This window comes from Triturus cristatus, chromosome 5_2, assembly GCF_964204655.1.
Source record: "Triturus cristatus chromosome 5_2, aTriCri1.1, whole genome shotgun sequence".
In the NCBI taxonomy this organism is placed as follows: Eukaryota; Metazoa; Chordata; class Amphibia; order Caudata; family Salamandridae; genus Triturus; species Triturus cristatus.
In genome coordinates this window covers 552,727,147-552,747,333 of record NC_140588.1, presented here as the reverse complement: position 1 = coordinate 552,747,333, position 20,187 = coordinate 552,727,147, and the positions used below count along the sequence as shown (strand labels likewise).

Here is a 20,187-nt window from a genome sequence, read left to right as displayed (position 1 = left end):
AAATTTCGGTGGGACCTACTACAATTATGAGATTCACTGTTTAACTCATTTTTTAGAATTTGGTCTAGAAAAAACATAATATCAATGTTTTATACTGATGCGTATGAACGCATAAGTATGTATAGATGCATACATAGCTTTATCCGTCTAGATAGCTGTTAGACAATATGAACATATCAATTATTCATTAACATAAATATTGAAGCTGAACCTAGAAACTGTTCTTTCACATCCACATTGTAAACATGAGTTTATTTTCCTTTCTCATCTATATGGCCAGTAATGAGATAGTTCATTTTTGCTGATTTCTTAGCTGACAACATGCTGGACTTACACAGTGCATTTCATTGTGAATGTCTTTAAAAGTGAATTTCAGATTCACACCTTTGACATGTCTTTCAAAAGATTCAACTTTTTTGGTTGTGGATTTACTGTTGAAAATCAGTGTGTAAAATCTTTGTACGTCTGAATTTCAAGATTATTATTCAAACTGCACATCTTCGGTCCCCGTAATACAAAGTTTGACTCCTCAAGTTTTGTTTTAATGAATGTTTTGCAATGAAAAAGTTCCTTGTTCGCCTTAACAATAACAGTAAGATTTTAAAATGTAATGTCTTGCATCAGGCCCCTGTGATGAGTTTGAGAAACTAGAGTGAGTTTGTAAAATCTCTCATTATTTTGAGCCATTTAGTTTCCAGGTATTGTAAAATTTCTATTATTTGCTCACATCTAATAAACTTTTAGAGTATAATCAATAAATTAATTGTTCACCCTACCGGTATTAGATATGTGATATTAATGAATACACTTGAAAGAAAATGATTTGGTCAAGAGTCATAAAATGGTCCCACCGAGATTTGAACTCGGATCATTGGATTCAAAGTCCAAAGTGCTAACCATTACACCATGGAACCTCCCATGTGAAAGGAGCATAAACTGCTGCAGGAATGTGGAAATGTCAACGTTTTTAATATTCTACTGTCAAAGAGAAACTGTATTGGATTGCTTTCCTATTCTGGTAAACTTTTGCATATTGAACTATGTTGGGGAAGGATGTTGCCCAAAAGACTCAAATAACGTTATAACTCTGTTGAACAGTGGTTTTTATGTGAGATAATATTTTTCAATGAAAGATAAGTTGCCCCCTGAGGCAAATCTCTTCTGTCAAAATGGAAAGCTCACCCTGGTACGGGAGGGTGGATGGTGTCATGGTTAGCACTCTGGACTCTGAAAACAGGGATCTGAGTACAAATTTCAGTGGGACTTATCTGAACTTTACAATTTTCTTTTCCATTCAGTTCTTAGAAGTTTTATTTGGAACAACATCACATTTACTTATAAACATGTAAAAATCAACCTGTACATATGTATCTCTGTATATATAGCTAGATGTCTCTGTATATTTATAGGAAAATATAAACATATAGATTATAAAAATAAATATAATTAGTGGAGGTGAAAATCATGAACAGTTGTTGCCTCTCAGCATTTGAAACATGAGTTTCTACTTCTTTCTCTTTTATATGTCCAGAAATTGAGATAGTCACTTTTTACTCAGTATTGATCCAACAATACAGTTTATGTATATAAAGCATATCATATGATTTGTGAACAATGTTCAAAAATTAGAATTTGATCAGTACCTGTGATGCCTCCGACCAAAAGCTTATATTTTACGATTGGAGATCAACTGTTGTAAATCAGCATGAAAAACATTTTCTTTTCACGATTTCCATACTAATATAAAACAACATTTTTACTAGCTGAATGAGATCATCATTTGGGTTCCTCTATGTTTGATTGAAGAAAACTTCTCATTCAAAATGTGCTATTTTCGCCTTATCAATAGCGGGAAAGCTTAAAAAAGTGATGCTGTGAATCACCCATCTGAAATGCGTTTGAGAAAATCAGAATATGATTTTATAATGGCTAACTACTTTGTGAAGAAATTTGATGTCAAAGTATTTTAAAGTTTTTTATTGATGTAACTTGTTCAAGCTGATGGACATTTTGAAAGCATTCAATAATTGACTCTTTCAACCTACTGGTGTTGGATTTGAGCTATCAATGAACAAAGATGAAGAAATGGAAAAGCTCAAGAGTAATAAAAAAAGTCCCTCCAAGGTTTCAAATCGGATCATTGGATGCAAAGTCCAAATTGCCAACCATTGCTCTATGGAGCCACCCATGCAGGAGACAGAGACATTGCTTCAGTAGTCTGGAAATGTAGACTGTTTTATTATGCTACAGGCAAAGATGAACAGTGTGATATAACTTGTATATTCAAATAAACATTTGAATATTTAACACTTTTATAGAGAATATAGCTGAAAAGAATCAAATCACATTAAAGCTCTATCCACTATGACCATTCAAATGAGATATCTTTTTATCAATATAAGAGAAGGCCATCACTGAATGGAAAAGTCACTCTTGTGTGAGAGGGTTCCATGGTGTAATGGTTAGCACTCTGGACTCTGAATCCAGCGATCCGAGTTCAAATCTCGGTGGGACCTACTACAATTATGAGATTCACTGTTTAACTCATTTTTTAGAATTTGGTCTAGAAAAAACATAATATCAATGTTTTATACTGATGCGTATGAACGCATAAGTATGTATAGATGCATACATAGCTTTATCCGTCTAGATAGCTGTTAGACAATATGAACATATCAATTATTCATTAACATAAATATTGAAGCTGAACCTAGAAACTGTTCTTTCACATCCACATTGTAAACATGAGTTTATTTTCCTTTCTCATCTATATGGCCAGTAATGAGATAGTTCATTTTTGCTGATTTCTTAGCTGACAACATGCTGGACTTACACAGTGCATTTCATTGTGAATGTCTTTAAAAGTGAATTTCAGATTCACACCTTTGACATGTCTTTCAAAAGATTCAACTTTTTTGGTTGTGGATTTACTGTTGAAAATCAGTGTGTAAAATCTTTGTACGTCTGAATTTCAAGATTATTATTCAAACTGCACATCTTCGGTCCCCGTAATACAAAGTTTGACTCCTCAAGTTTTGTTTTAATGAATGTTTTGCAATGAAAAAGTTCCTTGTTCGCCTTAACAATAACAGTAAGATTTTAAAATGTAATGTCTTGCATCAGGCCCCTGTGATGAGTTTGAGAAACTAGAGTGAGTTTGTAAAATCTCTCATTATTTTGAGCCATTTAGTTTCCAGGTATTGTAAAATTTCTATTATTTGCTCACATCTAATAAACTTTTAGAGTATAATCAATAAATTAATTGTTCACCCTACCGGTATTAGATATGTGATATTAATGAATACACTTGAAAGAAAATGATTTGGTCAAGAGTCATAAAATGGTCCCACCGAGATTTGAACTCGGATCATTGGATTCAAAGTCCAAAGTGCTAACCATTACACCATGGAACCTCCCATGTGAAAGGAGCATAAACTGCTGCAGGAATGTGGAAATGTCAACGTTTTTAATATTCTACTGTCAAAGAGAAACTGTATTGGATTGCTTTCCTATTCTGGTAAACTTTTGCATATTGAACTATGTTGGGGAAGGATGTTGCCCAAAAGACTCAAATAACGTTATAACTCTGTTGAACAGTGGTTTTTATGTGAGATAATATTTTTCAATGAAAGATAAGTTGCCCCCTGAGGCAAATCTCTTCTGTCAAAATGGAAAGCTCACCCTGGTACGGGAGGGTGGATGGTGTCATGGTTAGCACTCTGGACTCTGAAAACAGGGATCTGAGTACAAATTTCAGTGGGACTTATCTGAACTTTACAATTTTCTTTTCCATTCAGTTCTTAGAAGTTTTATTTGGAACAACATCACATTTACTTATAAACATGTAAAAATCAACCTGTACATATGTATCTCTGTATATATAGCTAGATGTCTCTGTATATTTATAGGAAAATATAAACATATAGATTATAAAAATAAATATAATTAGTGGAGGTGAAAATCATGAACAGTTGTTGCCTCTCAGCATTTGAAACATGAGTTTCTACTTCTTTCTCTTTTATATGTCCAGAAATTGAGATAGTCACTTTTTACTCAGTATTGATCCAACAATACAGTTTATGTATATAAAGCATATCATATGATTTGTGAACAATGTTCAAAAATTAGAATTTGATCAGTACCTGTGATGCCTCCGACCAAAAGCTTATATTTTACGATTGGAGATCAACTGTTGTAAATCAGCATGAAAAACATTTTCTTTTCACGATTTCCATACTAATATAAAACAACATTTTTACTAGCTGAATGAGATCATCATTTGGGTTCCTCTATGTTTGATTGAAGAAAACTTCTCATTCAAAATGTGCTATTTTCGCCTTATCAATAGCGGGAAAGCTTAAAAAAGTGATGCTGTGAATCACCCATCTGAAATGCGTTTGAGAAAATCAGAATATGATTTTATAATGGCTAACTACTTTGTGAAGAAATTTGATGTCAAAGTATTTTAAAGTTTTTTATTGATGTAACTTGTTCAAGCTGATGGACATTTTGAAAGCATTCAATAATTGACTCTTTCAACCTACTGGTGTTGGATTTGAGCTATCAATGAACAAAGATGAAGAAATGGAAAAGCTCAAGAGTAATAAAAAAAGTCCCTCCAAGGTTTCAAATCGGATCATTGGATGCAAAGTCCAAATTGCCAACCATTGCTCTATGGAGCCACCCATGCAGGAGACAGAGACATTGCTTCAGTAGTCTGGAAATGTAGACTGTTTTATTATGCTACAGGCAAAGATGAACAGTGTGATATAACTTGTATATTCAAATAAACATTTGAATATTTAACACTTTTATAGAGAATATAGCTGAAAAGAATCAAATCACATTAAAGCTCTATCCACTATGACCATTCAAATGAGATATCTTTTTATCAATATAAGAGAAGGCCATCACTGAATGGAAAAGTCACTCTTGTGTGAGAGGGTTCCATGGTGTAATGGTTAGCACTCTGGACTCTGAATCCAGCGATCCGAGTTCAAATCTCGGTGGGACCTACTACAATTATGAGATTCACTGTTTAACTCATTTTTTAGAATTTGGTCTAGAAAAAACATAATATCAATGTTTTATACTGATGCGTATGAACGCATAAGTATGTATAGATGCATACATAGCTTTATCCGTCTAGATAGCTGTTAGACAATATGAACATATCAATTATTCATTAACATAAATATTGAAGCTGAACCTAGAAACTGTTCTTTCACATCCACATTGTAAACATGAGTTTATTTTCCTTTCTCATCTATATGGCCAGTAATGAGATAGTTCATTTTTGCTGATTTCTTAGCTGACAACATGCTGGACTTACACAGTGCATTTCATTGTGAATGTCTTTAAAAGTGAATTTCAGATTCACACCTTTGACATGTCTTTCAAAAGATTCAACTATTTTGGTTGTGGATTTACTGTTGAAAATCAGTGTGTAAAATCTTTGTACGTCTGAATTTCAAGATTATTATTCAAACTGCACATCTTCGGTCCCCGTAATACAAAGTTTGACTCCTCAAGTTTTGTTTTAATGAATGTTTTGCAATGAAAAAGTTCCTTGTTCGCCTTAACAATAACAGTAAGATTTTAAAAAGTAATGTCTTGCATCAGGCCCCTGTGATGAGTTTGAGAAACCAGAGTGAGTTTGTAAAATCTCTCATTATTTTGAGCCATTTAGTTTCCAGGTATTGTAAAATTTCTATTATTTGCTCACATCTAATAAACTTTTAGAGTATAATCAATAAATTAATTGTTCACCCTACCGGTATTAGATATGTGATATTAATGAATACACTTGAAAGAAAATGATTTGGTCAAGAGTCATAAAATGGTCCCACCGAGATTTGAACTCGGATCATTGGATTCAAAGTCCAAAGTGCTAACCATTACACCATGGAACCTCCCATGTGAAAGGAGCATAAACTGCTGCAGGAATGTGGAAATGTCAAAGTTTTTAATATTCTACTGTCAAAGAGAAACTGTATTGGATTGCTTTCCTATTCTGGTAAACTTTTGCATATTGAACTATGTTGGGGAAGGATGTTGCCCAAAAGACTCAAATAACGTTATAACTCTGTTGAACAGTGGTTTTTATGTGAGATAATATTTTTCAATGAAAGATAAGTTGCCCCCTGAGGCAAATCTCTTCTGTCAAAATGGAAAGCTCACCCTGGTACGGGAGGGTGGATGGTGTCATGGTTAGCACTCTGGACTCTGAAAACAGGGATCTGAGTACAAATTTCAGTGGGACTTATCTGAACTTTACAATTTTCTTTTCCATTCAGTTCTTTGAAGTTTTATTTGGAACAACATCACATTTACTTATAAACATGTAAAAATCAACCTGTACATATGTATCTCTGTATATATAGCTAGATGTCTCTGTATATTTATAGGAAAATATAAACATATAGATTATAAAAATAAATATAATTAGTGGAGGTGAAAATCATGAACAGTTGTTGCCTCTCAGCATTTGAAACATGAGTTTCTACTTCTTTCTCTTTTATATGTCCAGAAATTGAGATAGTCACTTTTTACTCAGTATTGATCCAACAATACAGTTTATGTATATAAAGCATATCATATGATTTGTGAACAATGTTCAAAAATTAGAATTTGATCAGTACCTGTGATGCCTCCGACCAAAAGCTTATATTTTACGATTGGAGATCAACTGTTGTAAATCAGCATGAAAAACATTTTCTTTTCACGATTTCCATACTAATATAAAACAACATTTTTACTAGCTGAATGAGATCATCATTTGGGTTCCTCTATGTTTGATTGAAGAAAACTTCTCATTCAAAATGTGCTATTTTCGCCTTATCAATAGCGGGAAAGCTTAAAAAAGTGATGCTGTGAATCACCCATCTGAAATGCGTTTGAGAAAATCAGAATATGATTTTATAATGGCTAACTACTTTGTGAAGAAATTTGATGTCAAAGTATTTTAAAGTTTGTATTGATGTAACTTGTTCAAGCTGATGGACATTTTGAAAGCATTCAATAATTGACTCTTTCAACCTACTGGTGTTGGATTTGAGCTATCAATGAACAAAGATGAAGAAATGGAAAAGCTCAAGAGTAATAAAAAAAGTCCCTCCAAGGTTTCAAATCGGATCATTGGATGCAAAGTCCAAATTGCCAACCATTGCTCTATGGAGCCACCCATGCAGGAGACAGAGACATTGCTTCAGTAGTCTGGAAATGTAGACTGTTTTATTATGCTACAGGCAAAGATGAACAGTGTGAGATAACTTGTATATTCAAATAAACATTTGAATATTTAACACTTTTATAGAGAATATAGCTGAAAAGAATCAAATCACATTAAAGCTCTATCCACTATGACCATTCAAATGAGATATCTTTTTATCAATATAAGAGAAGGCCATCACTGATGCGCTCTCTTTTGTCTCAATGGAAAAGTCACTCTTGTGTGAGAGGGTTCCATGGTGTAATGGTTAGCACTCTGGACTCTGAATCCAGCGATCCGAGTTCAAATCTCGGTGGGACCTACTACAATTATGAGATTCACTGTTTAACTCATTTTTTAGAATTTGGTCTAGAAAAAACATAATATCAATGTTTTATACTGATGCGTATGAACGCATAAGTATGTATAGATGCATACATAGCTTTATCCGTCTAGATAGCTGTTAGACAATATGAACATATCAATTATTCATTAACATAAATATTGAAGCTGAACCTAGAAACTGTTCTTTCACATCCACATTGTAAACATGAGTTTATTTTCCTTTCTCATCTATATGGCCAGTAATGAGATAGTTCATTTTTGCTGATTTCTTAGCTGACAACATGCTGGACTTACACAGTGCATTTCATTGTGAATGTCTTTAAAAGTGAATTTCAGATTCACACCTTTGACATGTCTTTCAAAAGATTCAACTTTTTTGGTTGTGGATTTACTGTTGAAAATCAGTGTGTAAAATCTTTGTACGTCTGAATTTCAAGATTATTATTCAAACTGCACATCTTCGGTCCCCGTAATACAAAGTTTGACTCCTCAAGTTTTGTTTTAATGAATGTTTTGCAATGAAAAAGTTCCTTGTTCGCCTTAACAATAACAGTAAGATTTTAAAATGTAATGTCTTGCATCAGGCCCCTGTGATGAGTTTGAGAAACCAGAGTGAGTTTGTAAAATCTCTCATTATTTTGAGCCATTTAGTTTCCAGGTATTGTAAAATTTCTATTATTTGCTCACATCTAATAAACTTTTAGAGTATAATCAATAAATTAATTGTTCACCCTACCGGTATTAGATATGTGATATTAATGAATACACTTGAAAGAAAATGATTTGGTCAAGAGTCATAAAATGGTCCCACCGCGATTTGAACTCGGATCATTGGATTCAAAGTCCAAAGTGCTAACCATTACACCATGGAACCTCCTATGTGAAAGGAGCATAAACTGCTGCAGGAATGTGGAAATGTCAAAGTTTTTAATATTCTACTGTCTAAGAGAAACTGAATTGGATTGCTTTCCTATTCTGGTAAACTTTTGCATATTGAACTATGTTGGGGAAGGATGTTGCCCAAAAGACTCAAATAACGTTATAACTCTGTTGAACAGTGGTTTTTATGTGAGATAATATTTTTCAATGAAAGATAAGTTGCCCCCTGAGGCAAATCTCTTCTGTCAAAATGGAAAGCTCACCCTGGTACGGGAGGGTGGATGGTGTCATGGTTAGCACTCTGGACTCTGAAAACAGGGATCTGAGTACAAATTTCAGTGGGACTTATCTGAACTTTACAATTTTCTTTTCCATTCAGTTCTTAGAAGTTTTATTTGGAACAACATCACATTTACTTATAAACATGTAAAAATCAACCTGTACATATGTATCTCTGTATATATAGCTAGATGTCTCTGTATATTTATAGGAAAATATAAACATATAGATTATAAAAATAAATATAATTAGTGGAGGTGAAAATCATGAACAGTTGTTGCCTCTCAGCATTTGAAACATGAGTTTCTACTTCTTTCTCTTTTATATGTCCAGAAATTGAGATAGTCACTTTTTACTCAGTATTGATCCAACAATACAGTTTATGTATATAAAGCATATCATATGATTTGTGAACAATGTTCAAAAATTAGAATTTGATCAGTACCTGTGATGCCTCCGACCAAAAGCTTATATTTTACGATTGGAGATCAACTGTTGTAAATCAGCATGAAAAACATTTTATTTTCACGATTTCCATACTAATATAAAACAACATTTTTACTAGCTGAATGAGATCATCATTTGGGTTCCTCTATGTTTGATTGAAGAAAACTTCTCATTCAAAATGTGCTATTTTCGCCTTATCAATAGCGGGAAAGCTTAAAAAAGTGATGCTGTGAATCACCCATCTGAAATGCGTTTGAGAAAATCAGAATATGATTTTATAATGGCTAACTACTTTGTGAAGAAATTTGATGTCAAAGTATTTTAAAGTTTGTATTGATGTAACTTGTTCAAGCTGATGGACATTTTGAAAGCATTCAATAATTGACTCTTTCAACCTACTGGTGTTGGATTTGAGCTATCAATGAACAAAGATGAAGAAATGGAAAAGCTCAAGAGTAATAAAAAAAGTCCCTCCAAGGTTTCAAATCGGATCATTGGATGCAAAGTCCAAATTGCCAACCATTGCTCTATGGAGCCACCCATGCAGGAGACAGAGACATTGCTTCAGTAGTCTGGAAATGTAGACTGTTTTATTATGCTACAGGCAAAGATGAACAGTGTGAGATAACTTGTATATTCAAATAAACATTTGAATATTTAACACTTTTATAGAGAATATAGCTGAAAAGAATCAAATCACATTAAAGCTCTATCCACTATGACCATTCAAATGAGATATCTTTTTATCAATATAAGAGAAGGCCATCACTGATGCGCTCTCTTTTGTCTCAATGGAAAAGTCACTCTTGTGTGAGAGGGTTCCATGGTGTAATGGTTAGCACTCTGGACTCTGAATCCAGCGATCCGAGTTCAAATCTCGGTGGGACCTACTACAATTATGAGATTCACTGTTTAACTCATTTTTTAGAATTTGGTCTAGAAAAAACATAATATCAATGTTTTATACTGATGCGTATGAACGCATAAGTATGTATAGATGCATACATAGCTTTATCCGTCTAGATAGCTGTTAGACAATATGAACATATCAATTATTCATTAACATAAATATTGAAGCTGAACCTAGAAACTGTTCTTTCACATCCACATTGTAAACATGAGTTTATTTTCCTTTCTCATCTATATGGCCAGTAATGAGATAGTTCATTTTTGCTGATTTCTTAGCTGACAACATGCTGGACTTACACAGTGCATTTCATTGTGAATGTCTTTAAAAGTGAATTTCAGATTCACACCTTTGACATGTCTTTCAAAAGATTCAACTATTTTGGTTGTGGATTTACTGTTGAAAATCAGTGTGTAAAATCTTTGTACGTCTGAATTTCAAGATAATTATTCAAACTGCACATCTTCGGTCCCCGTAATACAAAGTTTGACTCCTCAAGTTTTGTTTTAATGAATGTTTTGCAATGAAAAAGTTCCTTGTTCGCCTTAACAATAACAGTAAGATTTTAAAAAGTAATGTCTTGCATCAGGCCCCTGTGATGAGTTTGAGAAACCAGAGTGAGTTTGTAAAATCTCTCATTATTTTGAGCCATTTAGTTTCCAGGTATTGTAAAATTTCTATTATTTGCTCACATCTAATAAACTTTTAGAGTATAATCAATAAATTAATTGTTCACCCTACCGGTATTAGATATGTGATATTAATGAATACACTTGAAAGAAAATGATTTGGTCAAGAGTCATAAAATGGTCCCACCGAGATTTGAACTCGGATCATTGGATTCAAAGTCCAAAGTGCTAACCATTACACCATGGAACCTCCCATGTGAAAGGAGCATAAACTGCTGCAGGAATGTGGAAATGTCAAAGTTTTTAATATTCTACTGTCAAAGAGAAACTGTATTGGATTGCTTTCCTATTCTGGTAAACTTTTGCATATTGAACTATGTTGGGGAAGGATGTTGCCCAAAAGACTCAAATAACGTTATAACTCTGTTGAACAGTGGTTTTTATGTGAGATAATATTTTTCAATGAAAGATAAGTTGCCCCCTGAGGCAAATCTCTTCTGTCAAAATGGAAAGCTCACCCTGGTACGGGAGGGTGGATGGTGTCATGGTTAGCACTCTGGACTCTGAAAACAGGGATCTGAGTACAAATTTCAGTGGGACTTATCTGAACTTTACAATTTTCTTTTCCATTCAGTTCTTAGAAGTTTTATTTGGAACAACATCACATTTACTTATAAACATGTAAAAATCAACCTGTACATATGTATCTCTGTATATATAGCTAGATGTCTCTGTATATTTATAGGAAAATATAAACATATAGATTATAAAAATAAATATAATTAGTGGAGGTGAAAATCATGAACAGTTGTTGCCTCTCAGCATTTGAAACATGAGTTTCTACTTCTTTCTCTTTTATATGTCCAGAAATTGAGATAGTCACTTTTTACTCAGTATTGATCCAACAATACAGTTTATGTATATAAAGCATATCATATGATTTGTGAACAATGTTCAAAAATTAGAATTTGATCAGTACCTGTGATGCCTCCGACCAAAAGCTTATATTTTACGATTGGAGATCAACTGTTGTAAATCAGCATGAAAAACATTTTCTTTTCACGATTTCCATACTAATATAAAACAACATTTTTACTAGCTGAATGAGATCATCATTTGGGTTCCTCTATGTTTGATTGAAGAAAACTTCTCATTCAAAATGTGCTATTTTCGCCTTATCAATAGCGGGAAAGCTTAAAAAAGTGATGCTGTGAATCACCCATCTGAAATGCGTTTGAGAAAATCAGAATATGATTTTATAATGGCTAACTACTTTGTGAAGAAATTTGATGTCAAAGTATTTTAAAGTTTGTATTGATGTAACTTGTTCAAGCTGATGGACATTTTGAAAGCATTCAATAATTGACTCTTTCAACCTACTGGTGTTGGATTTGAGCTATCAATGAACAAAGATGAAGAAATGGAAAAGCTCAAGAGTAATAAAAAAAGTCCCTCCAAGGTTTCAAATCGGATCATTGGATGCAAAGTCCAAATTGCCAACCATTGCTCTATGGAGCCACCCATGCAGGAGACAGAGACATTGCTTCAGTAGTCTGGAAATGTAGACTGTTTTATTATGCTACAGGCAAAGATGAACAGTGTGATATAACTTGTATATTCAAATAAACATTTGAATATTTAACACTTTTATAGAGAATATAGCTGAAAAGAATCAAATCACATTAAAGCTCTATCCACTATGACCATTCAAATGAGATATCTTTTTATCAATATAAGAGAAGGCCATCACTGATGCGCTCTCTTTTGTCTCAATGGAAAAGTCACTCTTGTGTGAGAGGGTTCCATGGTGTAATGGTTAGCACTCTGGACTCTGAATCCAGCGATCCGAGTTCAAATCTCGGTGGGACCTACTACAATTATGAGATTCACTGTTTAACTCATTTTTTAGAATTTGGTCTAGAAAAAACATAATATCAATGTTTTATACTGATGCGTATGAACGCATAAGTATGTATAGATGCATACATAGCTTTATCCGTCTAGATAGCTGTTAGACAATATGAACATATCAATTATTCATTAACATAAATATTGAAGCTGAACCTAGAAACTGTTCTTTCACATCCACATTGTAAACATGAGTTTATTTTCCTTTCTCATCTATATGGCCAGTAATGAGATAGTTCATTTTTGCTGATTTCTTAGCTGACAACATGCTGGACTTACACAGTGCATTTCATTGTGAATGTCTTTAAAAGTGAATTTCAGATTCACACCTTTGACATGTCTTTCAAAAGATTCAACTTTTTTGGTTGTGGATTTACTGTTGAAAATCAGTGTGTAAAATCTTTGTACGTCTGAATTTCAAGATTATTATTCAAACTGCACATCTTCGGTCCCCGTAATACAAAGTTTGACTCCTCAAGTTTTGTTTTAATGAATGTTTTGCAATGAAAAAGTTCCTTGTTCGCCTTAACAATAACAGTAAGATTTTAAAATGTAATGTCTTGCATCAGGCCCCTGTGATGAGTTTGAGAAACTAGAGTGAGTTTGTAAAATCTCTCATTATTTTGAGCCATTTAGTTTCCAGGTATTGTAAAATTTCTATTATTTGCTCACATCTAATAAACTTTTAGAGTATAATCAATAAATTAATTGTTCACCCTACCGGTATTAGATATGTGATATTAATGAATACACTTGAAAGAAAATGATTTGGTCAAGAGTCATAAAATGGTCCCACCGAGATTTGAACTCGGATCATTGGATTCAAAGTCCAAAGTGCTAACCATTACACCATGGAACCTCCCATGTGAAAGGAGCATAAACTGCTGCAGGAATGTGGAAATGTCAAAGTTTTTAATATTCTACTGTCAAAGAGAAACTGTATTGGATTGCTTTCCTATTCTGGTAAACTTTTGCATATTGAACTATGTTGGGGAAGGATGTTGCCCAAAAGACTCAAATAACGTTATAACTCTGTTGAACAGTGGTTTTTATGTGAGATAATATTTTTCAATGAAAGATAAGTTGCCCCCTGAGGCAAATCTCTTCTGTCAAAATGGAAAGCTCACCCTGGTACGGGAGGGTGGATGGTGTCATGGTTAGCACTCTGGACTCTGAAAACAGGGATCTGAGTACAAATTTCAGTGGGACTTATCTGAACTTTACAATTTTCTTTTCCATTCAGTTCTTAGAAGTTTTATTTGGAACAACATCACATTTACTTATAAACATGTAAAAATCAACCTGTACATATGTATCTCTGTATATATAGCTAGATGTCTCTGTATATTTATAGGAAAATATAAACATATAGATTATAAAAATAAATATAATTAGTGGAGGTGAAAATCATGAACAGTTGTTGCCTCTCAGCATTTGAAACATGAGTTTCTACTTCTTTCTCTTTTATATGTCCAGAAATTGAGATAGTCACTTTTTACTCAGTATTGATCCAACAATACAGTTTATGTATATAAAGCATATCATATGATTTGTGAACAATGTTCAAAAATTAGAATTTGATCAGTACCTGTGATGCCTCCGACCAAAAGCTTATATTTTACGATTGGAGATCAACTGTTGTAAATCAGCATGAAAAACATTTTCTTTTCACGATTTCCATACTAATATAAAACAACATTTTTACTAGCTGAATGAGATCATCATTTGGGTTCCTCTATGTTTGATTGAAGAAAACTTCTCATTCAAAATGTGCTATTTTCGCCTTATCAATAGCGGGAAAGCTTAAAAAAGTGATGCTGTGAATCACCCATCTGAAATGCGTTTGAGAAAATCAGAATATGATTTTATAATGGCTAACTACTTTGTGAAGAAATTTGATGTCAAAGTATTTTAAAGTTTGTATTGATGTAACTTGTTCAAGCTGATGGACATTTTGAAAGCATTCAATAATTGACTCTTTCAACCTACTGGTGTTGGATTTGAGCTATCAATGAACAAAGATGAAGAAATGGAAAAGCTCAAGAGTAATAAAAAAAGTCCCTCCAAGGTTTCAAATCGGATCATTGGATGCAAAGTCCAAATTGCCAACCATTGCTCTATGGAGCCACCCATGCAGGAGACAGAGACATTGCTTCAGTAGTCTGGAAATGTAGACTGTTTTATTATGCTACAGGCAAAGATGAACAGTGTGATATAACTTGTATATTCAAATAAACATTTGAATATTTAACACTTTTATAGAGAATATAGCTGAAAAGAATCAAATCACATTAAAGCTCTATCCACTATGACCATTCAAATGAGATATCTTTTTATCAATATAAGAGAAGGCCATCACTGATGCGCTCTCTTTTGTCTCAATGGAAAAGTCACTCTTGTGTGAGAGGGTTCCATGGTGTAATGGTTAGCACTCTGGACTCTGAATCCAGCGATCCGAGTTCAAATCTTGGTGGGACCTACTACAATTATGAGATTCACTGTTTAACTCATTTTTTAGAATTTGGTCTAGAAAAAACATAATATCAATGTTTTATACTGATGCGTATGAACGCATAAGTATGTATAGATGCATACATAGCTTTATCCGTCTAGATAGCTGTTAGACAATATGAACATATCAATTATTCATTAACATAAATATTGAAGCTGAACCTAGAAACTGTTCTTTCACATCCACATTGTAAACATGAGTTTATTTTCCTTTCTCATCTATATGGCCAGTAATGAGATAGTTCATTTTTGCTGATTTCTTAGCTGACAACATGCTGGACTTACACAGTGCATTTCATTGTGAATGTCTTTAAAAGTGAATTTCAGATTCACACCTTTGACATGTCTTTCAAAAGATTCAACTATTTTGGTTGTGGATTTACTGTTGAAAATCAGTGTGTAAAATCTTTGTACGTCTGAATTTCAAGATTATTATTCAAACTGCACATCTTCGGTCCCCGTAATACAAAGTTTGACTCCTCAAGTTTTGTTTTAATGAATGTTTTGCAATGAAAAAGTTCCTTGTTCGCCTTAACAATAACAGTAAGATTTTAAAAAGTAATGTCTTGCATCAGGCCCCTGTGATGAGTTTGAGAAACCAGAGTGAGTTTGTAAAATCTCTCATTATTTTGAGCCATTTAGTTTCCAGGTATTGTAAAATTTCTATTATTTGCTCACATCTAATAAACTTTTAGAGTATAATCAATAAATTAATTGTTCACCCTACCGGTATTAGATATGTGATATTAATGAATACACTTGAAAGAAAATGATTTGGTCAAGAGTCATAAAATGGTCCCACCGAGATTTGAACTCGGATCATTGGATTTAAAGTCCAAAGTGCTAACCATTACACCATGGAACCTCCCATGTGAAAGGAGCATAAACTGCTGCAGGAATGTGGAAATGTCAAAGTTTTTAATATTCTACTGTCAAAGAGAAACTGTATTGGATTGCTTTCCTATTCTGGTAAACTTTTGCATATTGAACTATGTTGGGGAAGGATGTTGCCCAAAAGACTCAAATAACGTTATAACTCTGTTGAACAGTGGTTTTTATGTGAGATAATATTTTTCAATGAAAGATAAGTTGCCCCCTGAGGCAAATCTCTTCTGTCAAAATGGAAAGCTCACCCTGGTACGGGAGGGTGGATGGTGTCATGGTTAGCACTCTGGACTCTGAAAACAGGGATCTGAGTACAAATTTCAGTGGGACTTATCTGAACTTTACAATTTTCTTTTCCATTCAGTTCTTAGAAGTTTTATTTGGAACAACATCACATTTACTTATAAACATGTAAAAATCAACCTGCACATATGTATCTCTGTATATATAGCTAGATGTCTCTGTATATTTATAGGAAAATATAAACATATAGATTATAAAAATAAATATAATTAGTGGAGGTGAAAATCATGAACAGTTGTTGCCTCTCAGCATTTGAAACATGAGTTTCTACTTCTTTCTCTTTTATATGTCCAGAAATTGAGATAGTCACTTTTTACTCAGTATTGATCCAACAATACAGTTTATGTATATAAAGCATATCATATGATTTGTGAACAATGTTCAAAAATTAGAATTTGGTCAGTACCTGTGATGCCTCCGACCAAAAGCTTATATTTTACGATTGGAGATCAACTGTTGTAAATCAGCATGAAAAACATTTTCTTTTCACGATTTCCATACTAATATAAAACAACATTTTTACTAGCTGAATGAGATCATCATTTGGGTTCCTCTATGTTTGATTGAAGAAAACTTCTCATTCAAAATGTGCTATTTTCGCCTTATCAATAGCGAGAAAGCTTAAAAAAGTGATGCTGTGAATCACCCATCTGAAATGCGTTTGAGAAAATCAGAATATGATTTTATAATGGCTAACTACTTTGTGAAGAAATTTGATGTCAAAGTATTTTAAAGTTTGTATTGATGTAACTTGTTCAAGCTGATGGACATTTTGAAAGCATTCAATAATTGACTCTTTCAACCTACTGGTGTTGGATTTGAGCTATCAATGAACAAAGATGAAGAAATGGAAAAGCTCAAGAGTAATAAAAAAAGTCCCTCCAAGGTTTCAAATCGGATCATTGGATGCAAAGTCCAAATTGCCAACCATTGCTCTATGGAGCCACCCATGCAGGAGACAGAGACATTGCTTCAGTAGTCTGGAAATGTAGACTGTTTTATTATGCTACAGGCAAAGATGAACAGTGTGATATAACTTGTATATTCAAATAAACATTTGAATATTTAACACTTTTATAGAGAATATAGCTGAAAAGAATCAAATCACATTAAAGCTCTATCCACTATGACCATTCAAATGAGATATCTTTTTATCAATATAAGAGAAGGCCATCACTGATGCGCTCTCTTTTGTCTCAATGGAAAAGTCACTCTTGTGTGAGAGGGTTCCATGGTGTAATGGTTAGCACTCTGGACTCTGAATCCAGCGATCCGAGTTCAAATCTCGGTGGGACCTACTACAATTATGAGATTCACTGTTTAACTCATTTTTTAGAATTTGGTCTAGAAAAAACATAATATCAATGTTTTATACTGATGCGTATGAACGCATAAGTATGTATAGATGCATACATAGCTTTATCCGTCTAGATAGCTGTTAGACAATATGAACATATCAATTATTCATTAACATAAATATTGAAGCTGAACCTAGAAACTGTTCTTTCACATCCACATTGTAAACATGAGTTTATTTTCCTTTCTCATCTATATGGCCAGTAATGAGATAGTTCATTTTTGCTGATTTCTTAGCTGACAACATGCTGGACTTACACAGTGCATTTCATTGTGAATGTCTTTAAAAGTGAATTTCAGATTCACACCTTTGACATGTCTTTCAAAAGATTCAACTTTTTTGGTTGTGGATTTACTGTTGAAAATCAGTGTGTAAAATCTTTGTCCGTCTGAATTTCAAGATTATTATTCAAACTGCACATCTTCGGTCCCCGTAATACAAAGTTTGACTCCTCAAGTTTTGTTTTAATGAATGTTTTGCAATGAAAAAGTTCCTTGTTCGCCTTAACAATAATAGTAAGATTTTAAAATGTAATGTCTTGCATCAGGCCCCTGTGATGAGTTTGAGAAACTAGAGTGAGTTTGTAAAATCTCTCATTATTTTGAGCCATTTAGTTTCCAGGTATTGTAAAATTTCTATTATTTGCTCACATCTAATAAACTTTTAGAGTATAATCAATAAATTAATTGTTCACCCTACCGGTATTAGATATGTGATATTAATGAATACACTTGAAAGAAAATGATTTGGTCAAGAGTCATAAAATGGTCCCACCGAGATTTGAACTCGGATCATTGGATTCAAAGTCCAAAGTGCTAACCATTACACCATGGAACCTCCCATGTGAAAGGAGCATAAACTGCTGCAGGAATGTGGAAATGTCAAAGTTTTTAATATTCTACTGTCAAAGAGAAACTGTATTGGATTGCTTTCCTATTCTGGTAAACTTTTGCATATTGAACTATGTTGGGGAAGGATGTTGCCCAAAAGACTCAAATAACGTTATAACTCTGTTGAACAGTGGTTTTTATGTGAGATAATATTTTTCAATGAAAGATAAGTTGCCCCCTGAGGCAAATCTCTTCTGTCAAAATGGAAAGCTCACCCTGGTACGGGAGGGTGGATGGTGTCATGGTTAGCACTCTGGACTCTGAAAACAGGGATCTGAGTACAAATTTCAGTGGGACTTATCTGAACTTTACAATTTTCTTTTCCATTCAGTTCTTAGAAGTTTTATTTGGAACAACATCACATTTACTTATAAACATGTAAAAATCAACCTGTACATATGTATCTCTGTATATATAGCTAGATGTCTCTGTATATTTATAGGAAAATATAAACATATAGATTATAAAAATAAATATAATTAGTGGAGGTGAAAATCATGAACAGTTGTTGCCTCTCAGCATTTGAAACATGAGTTTCTACTTCTTTCTCTTTTATATGTCCAGAAATTGAGATAGTCACTTTTTACTCAGTATTGATCCAACAATACAGTTTATGTATATAAAGCATATCATATGATTTGTGAACAATGTTCAAAAATTAGAATTTGATCAGTACCTGTGATGCCTCCGACCAAAAGCTTATATTTTACGATTGGAGATCAACTGTTGTAAATCAGCATGAAAAACATTTTCTTTTCACGATTTCCATACTAATATAAAACAACATTTTTACTAGCTGAATGAGATCATCATTTGGGTTCCTCTATGTTTGATTGAAGAAAACTTCTCATTCAAAATGTGCTATTTTCGCCTTATCAATAGCGGGAAAGCTTAAAAAAGTGATGCTGTGAATCACCCATCTGAAATGCGTTTGAGAAAATCAGAATATGATTTTATAATGGCTAACTACTTTGTGAAGAAATTTGATGTCAAAGTATTTTAAAGTTTGTATTGATGTAACTTGTTCAAGCTGATGGACATTTTGAAAGCATTCAATAATTGACTCTTTCAACCTACTGGTGTTGGATTTGAGCTATCAATGAACAAAGATGAAGAAATGGAAAAGCTCAAGAGTAATAAAAAAAGTCCCTCCAAGGTTTCAAATAGGATCATTGGATGCAAAGTCCAAATTGCCAACCATTGCTCTATGGAGCCACCCATGCAGGAGACAGAGACATTGCTTCAGTAGTCTGGAAATGTAGACTGTTTTATTATGCTACAGGCAAAGATGAACAGTGTGATATAACTTGTATATTCAAATAAACATTTGAATATTTAACACTTTTATAGAGAATATAGCTGAAAAGAATCAAATCACATTAAAGCTCTATCCACTATGACCATTCAAATGAGATATCTTTTTATCAATATAAGAGAAGGCCATCACTGATGCGCTCTCTTTTGTCTCAATGGAAAAGTCACTCTTGTGTGAGAGGGTTCCATGGTGTAATGGTTAGCACTCTGGACTCTGAATCCAGCGATCCGAGTTCAAATCTCGGTGGGACCTACTACAATTATGAGATTCACTGTTTAACTCATTTTTTAGAATTTGGTCTAGAAAAAACATAATATCAATG

General features: G+C 33.4%; 13 non-coding genes across 13 annotated transcripts; 7 read left to right on the top strand and 6 right to left on the bottom strand.

Moving 5' to 3' along the window:
- Positions 1-842: 842 nt before the first annotated feature.
- Positions 843-914, bottom strand: TRNAQ-UUG (transfer RNA glutamine (anticodon UUG)). The gene has a single exon. It is a non-coding gene; the product is annotated as a tRNA-Gln (tRNA).
- A 1,530-nt stretch (positions 915-2,444) lies between these two features.
- Positions 2,445-2,516, top strand: TRNAQ-CUG (transfer RNA glutamine (anticodon CUG)). The gene has a single exon. It is a non-coding gene; the product is annotated as a tRNA-Gln (tRNA).
- An 825-nt stretch (positions 2,517-3,341) lies between these two features.
- On the bottom strand, positions 3,342-3,413 carry TRNAQ-UUG (transfer RNA glutamine (anticodon UUG)). The gene has a single exon. It is a non-coding gene; the product is annotated as a tRNA-Gln (tRNA).
- Positions 3,414-4,943: 1,530 nt separating this feature from the next.
- Positions 4,944-5,015, top strand: TRNAQ-CUG (transfer RNA glutamine (anticodon CUG)). Its single transcript has one exon. It is a non-coding gene; the product is annotated as a tRNA-Gln (tRNA).
- An 825-nt stretch (positions 5,016-5,840) lies between these two features.
- Positions 5,841-5,912, bottom strand: TRNAQ-UUG (transfer RNA glutamine (anticodon UUG)). The gene has a single exon. It is a non-coding gene; the product is annotated as a tRNA-Gln (tRNA).
- Positions 5,913-7,460: 1,548 nt separating this feature from the next.
- Positions 7,461-7,532, top strand: TRNAQ-CUG (transfer RNA glutamine (anticodon CUG)). The gene has a single exon. It is a non-coding gene; the product is annotated as a tRNA-Gln (tRNA).
- Positions 7,533-9,977: 2,445 nt separating this feature from the next.
- On the top strand, positions 9,978-10,049 carry TRNAQ-CUG (transfer RNA glutamine (anticodon CUG)). The gene has a single exon. It is a non-coding gene; the product is annotated as a tRNA-Gln (tRNA).
- An 825-nt stretch (positions 10,050-10,874) lies between these two features.
- On the bottom strand, positions 10,875-10,946 carry TRNAQ-UUG (transfer RNA glutamine (anticodon UUG)). Its single transcript has one exon. It is a non-coding gene; the product is annotated as a tRNA-Gln (tRNA).
- Positions 10,947-12,494: 1,548 nt separating this feature from the next.
- On the top strand, positions 12,495-12,566 carry TRNAQ-CUG (transfer RNA glutamine (anticodon CUG)). The gene has a single exon. It is a non-coding gene; the product is annotated as a tRNA-Gln (tRNA).
- Positions 12,567-13,391: 825 nt separating this feature from the next.
- On the bottom strand, positions 13,392-13,463 carry TRNAQ-UUG (transfer RNA glutamine (anticodon UUG)). Its single transcript has one exon. It is a non-coding gene; the product is annotated as a tRNA-Gln (tRNA).
- Positions 13,464-17,528: 4,065 nt separating this feature from the next.
- Positions 17,529-17,600, top strand: TRNAQ-CUG (transfer RNA glutamine (anticodon CUG)). Its single transcript has one exon. It is a non-coding gene; the product is annotated as a tRNA-Gln (tRNA).
- Positions 17,601-18,425: 825 nt separating this feature from the next.
- Positions 18,426-18,497, bottom strand: TRNAQ-UUG (transfer RNA glutamine (anticodon UUG)). The gene has a single exon. It is a non-coding gene; the product is annotated as a tRNA-Gln (tRNA).
- A 1,548-nt stretch (positions 18,498-20,045) lies between these two features.
- TRNAQ-CUG (transfer RNA glutamine (anticodon CUG)) lies at positions 20,046-20,117 on the top strand. Its single transcript has one exon. It is a non-coding gene; the product is annotated as a tRNA-Gln (tRNA).
- The last annotated feature ends 70 nt before the right edge of the window (positions 20,118-20,187 follow it).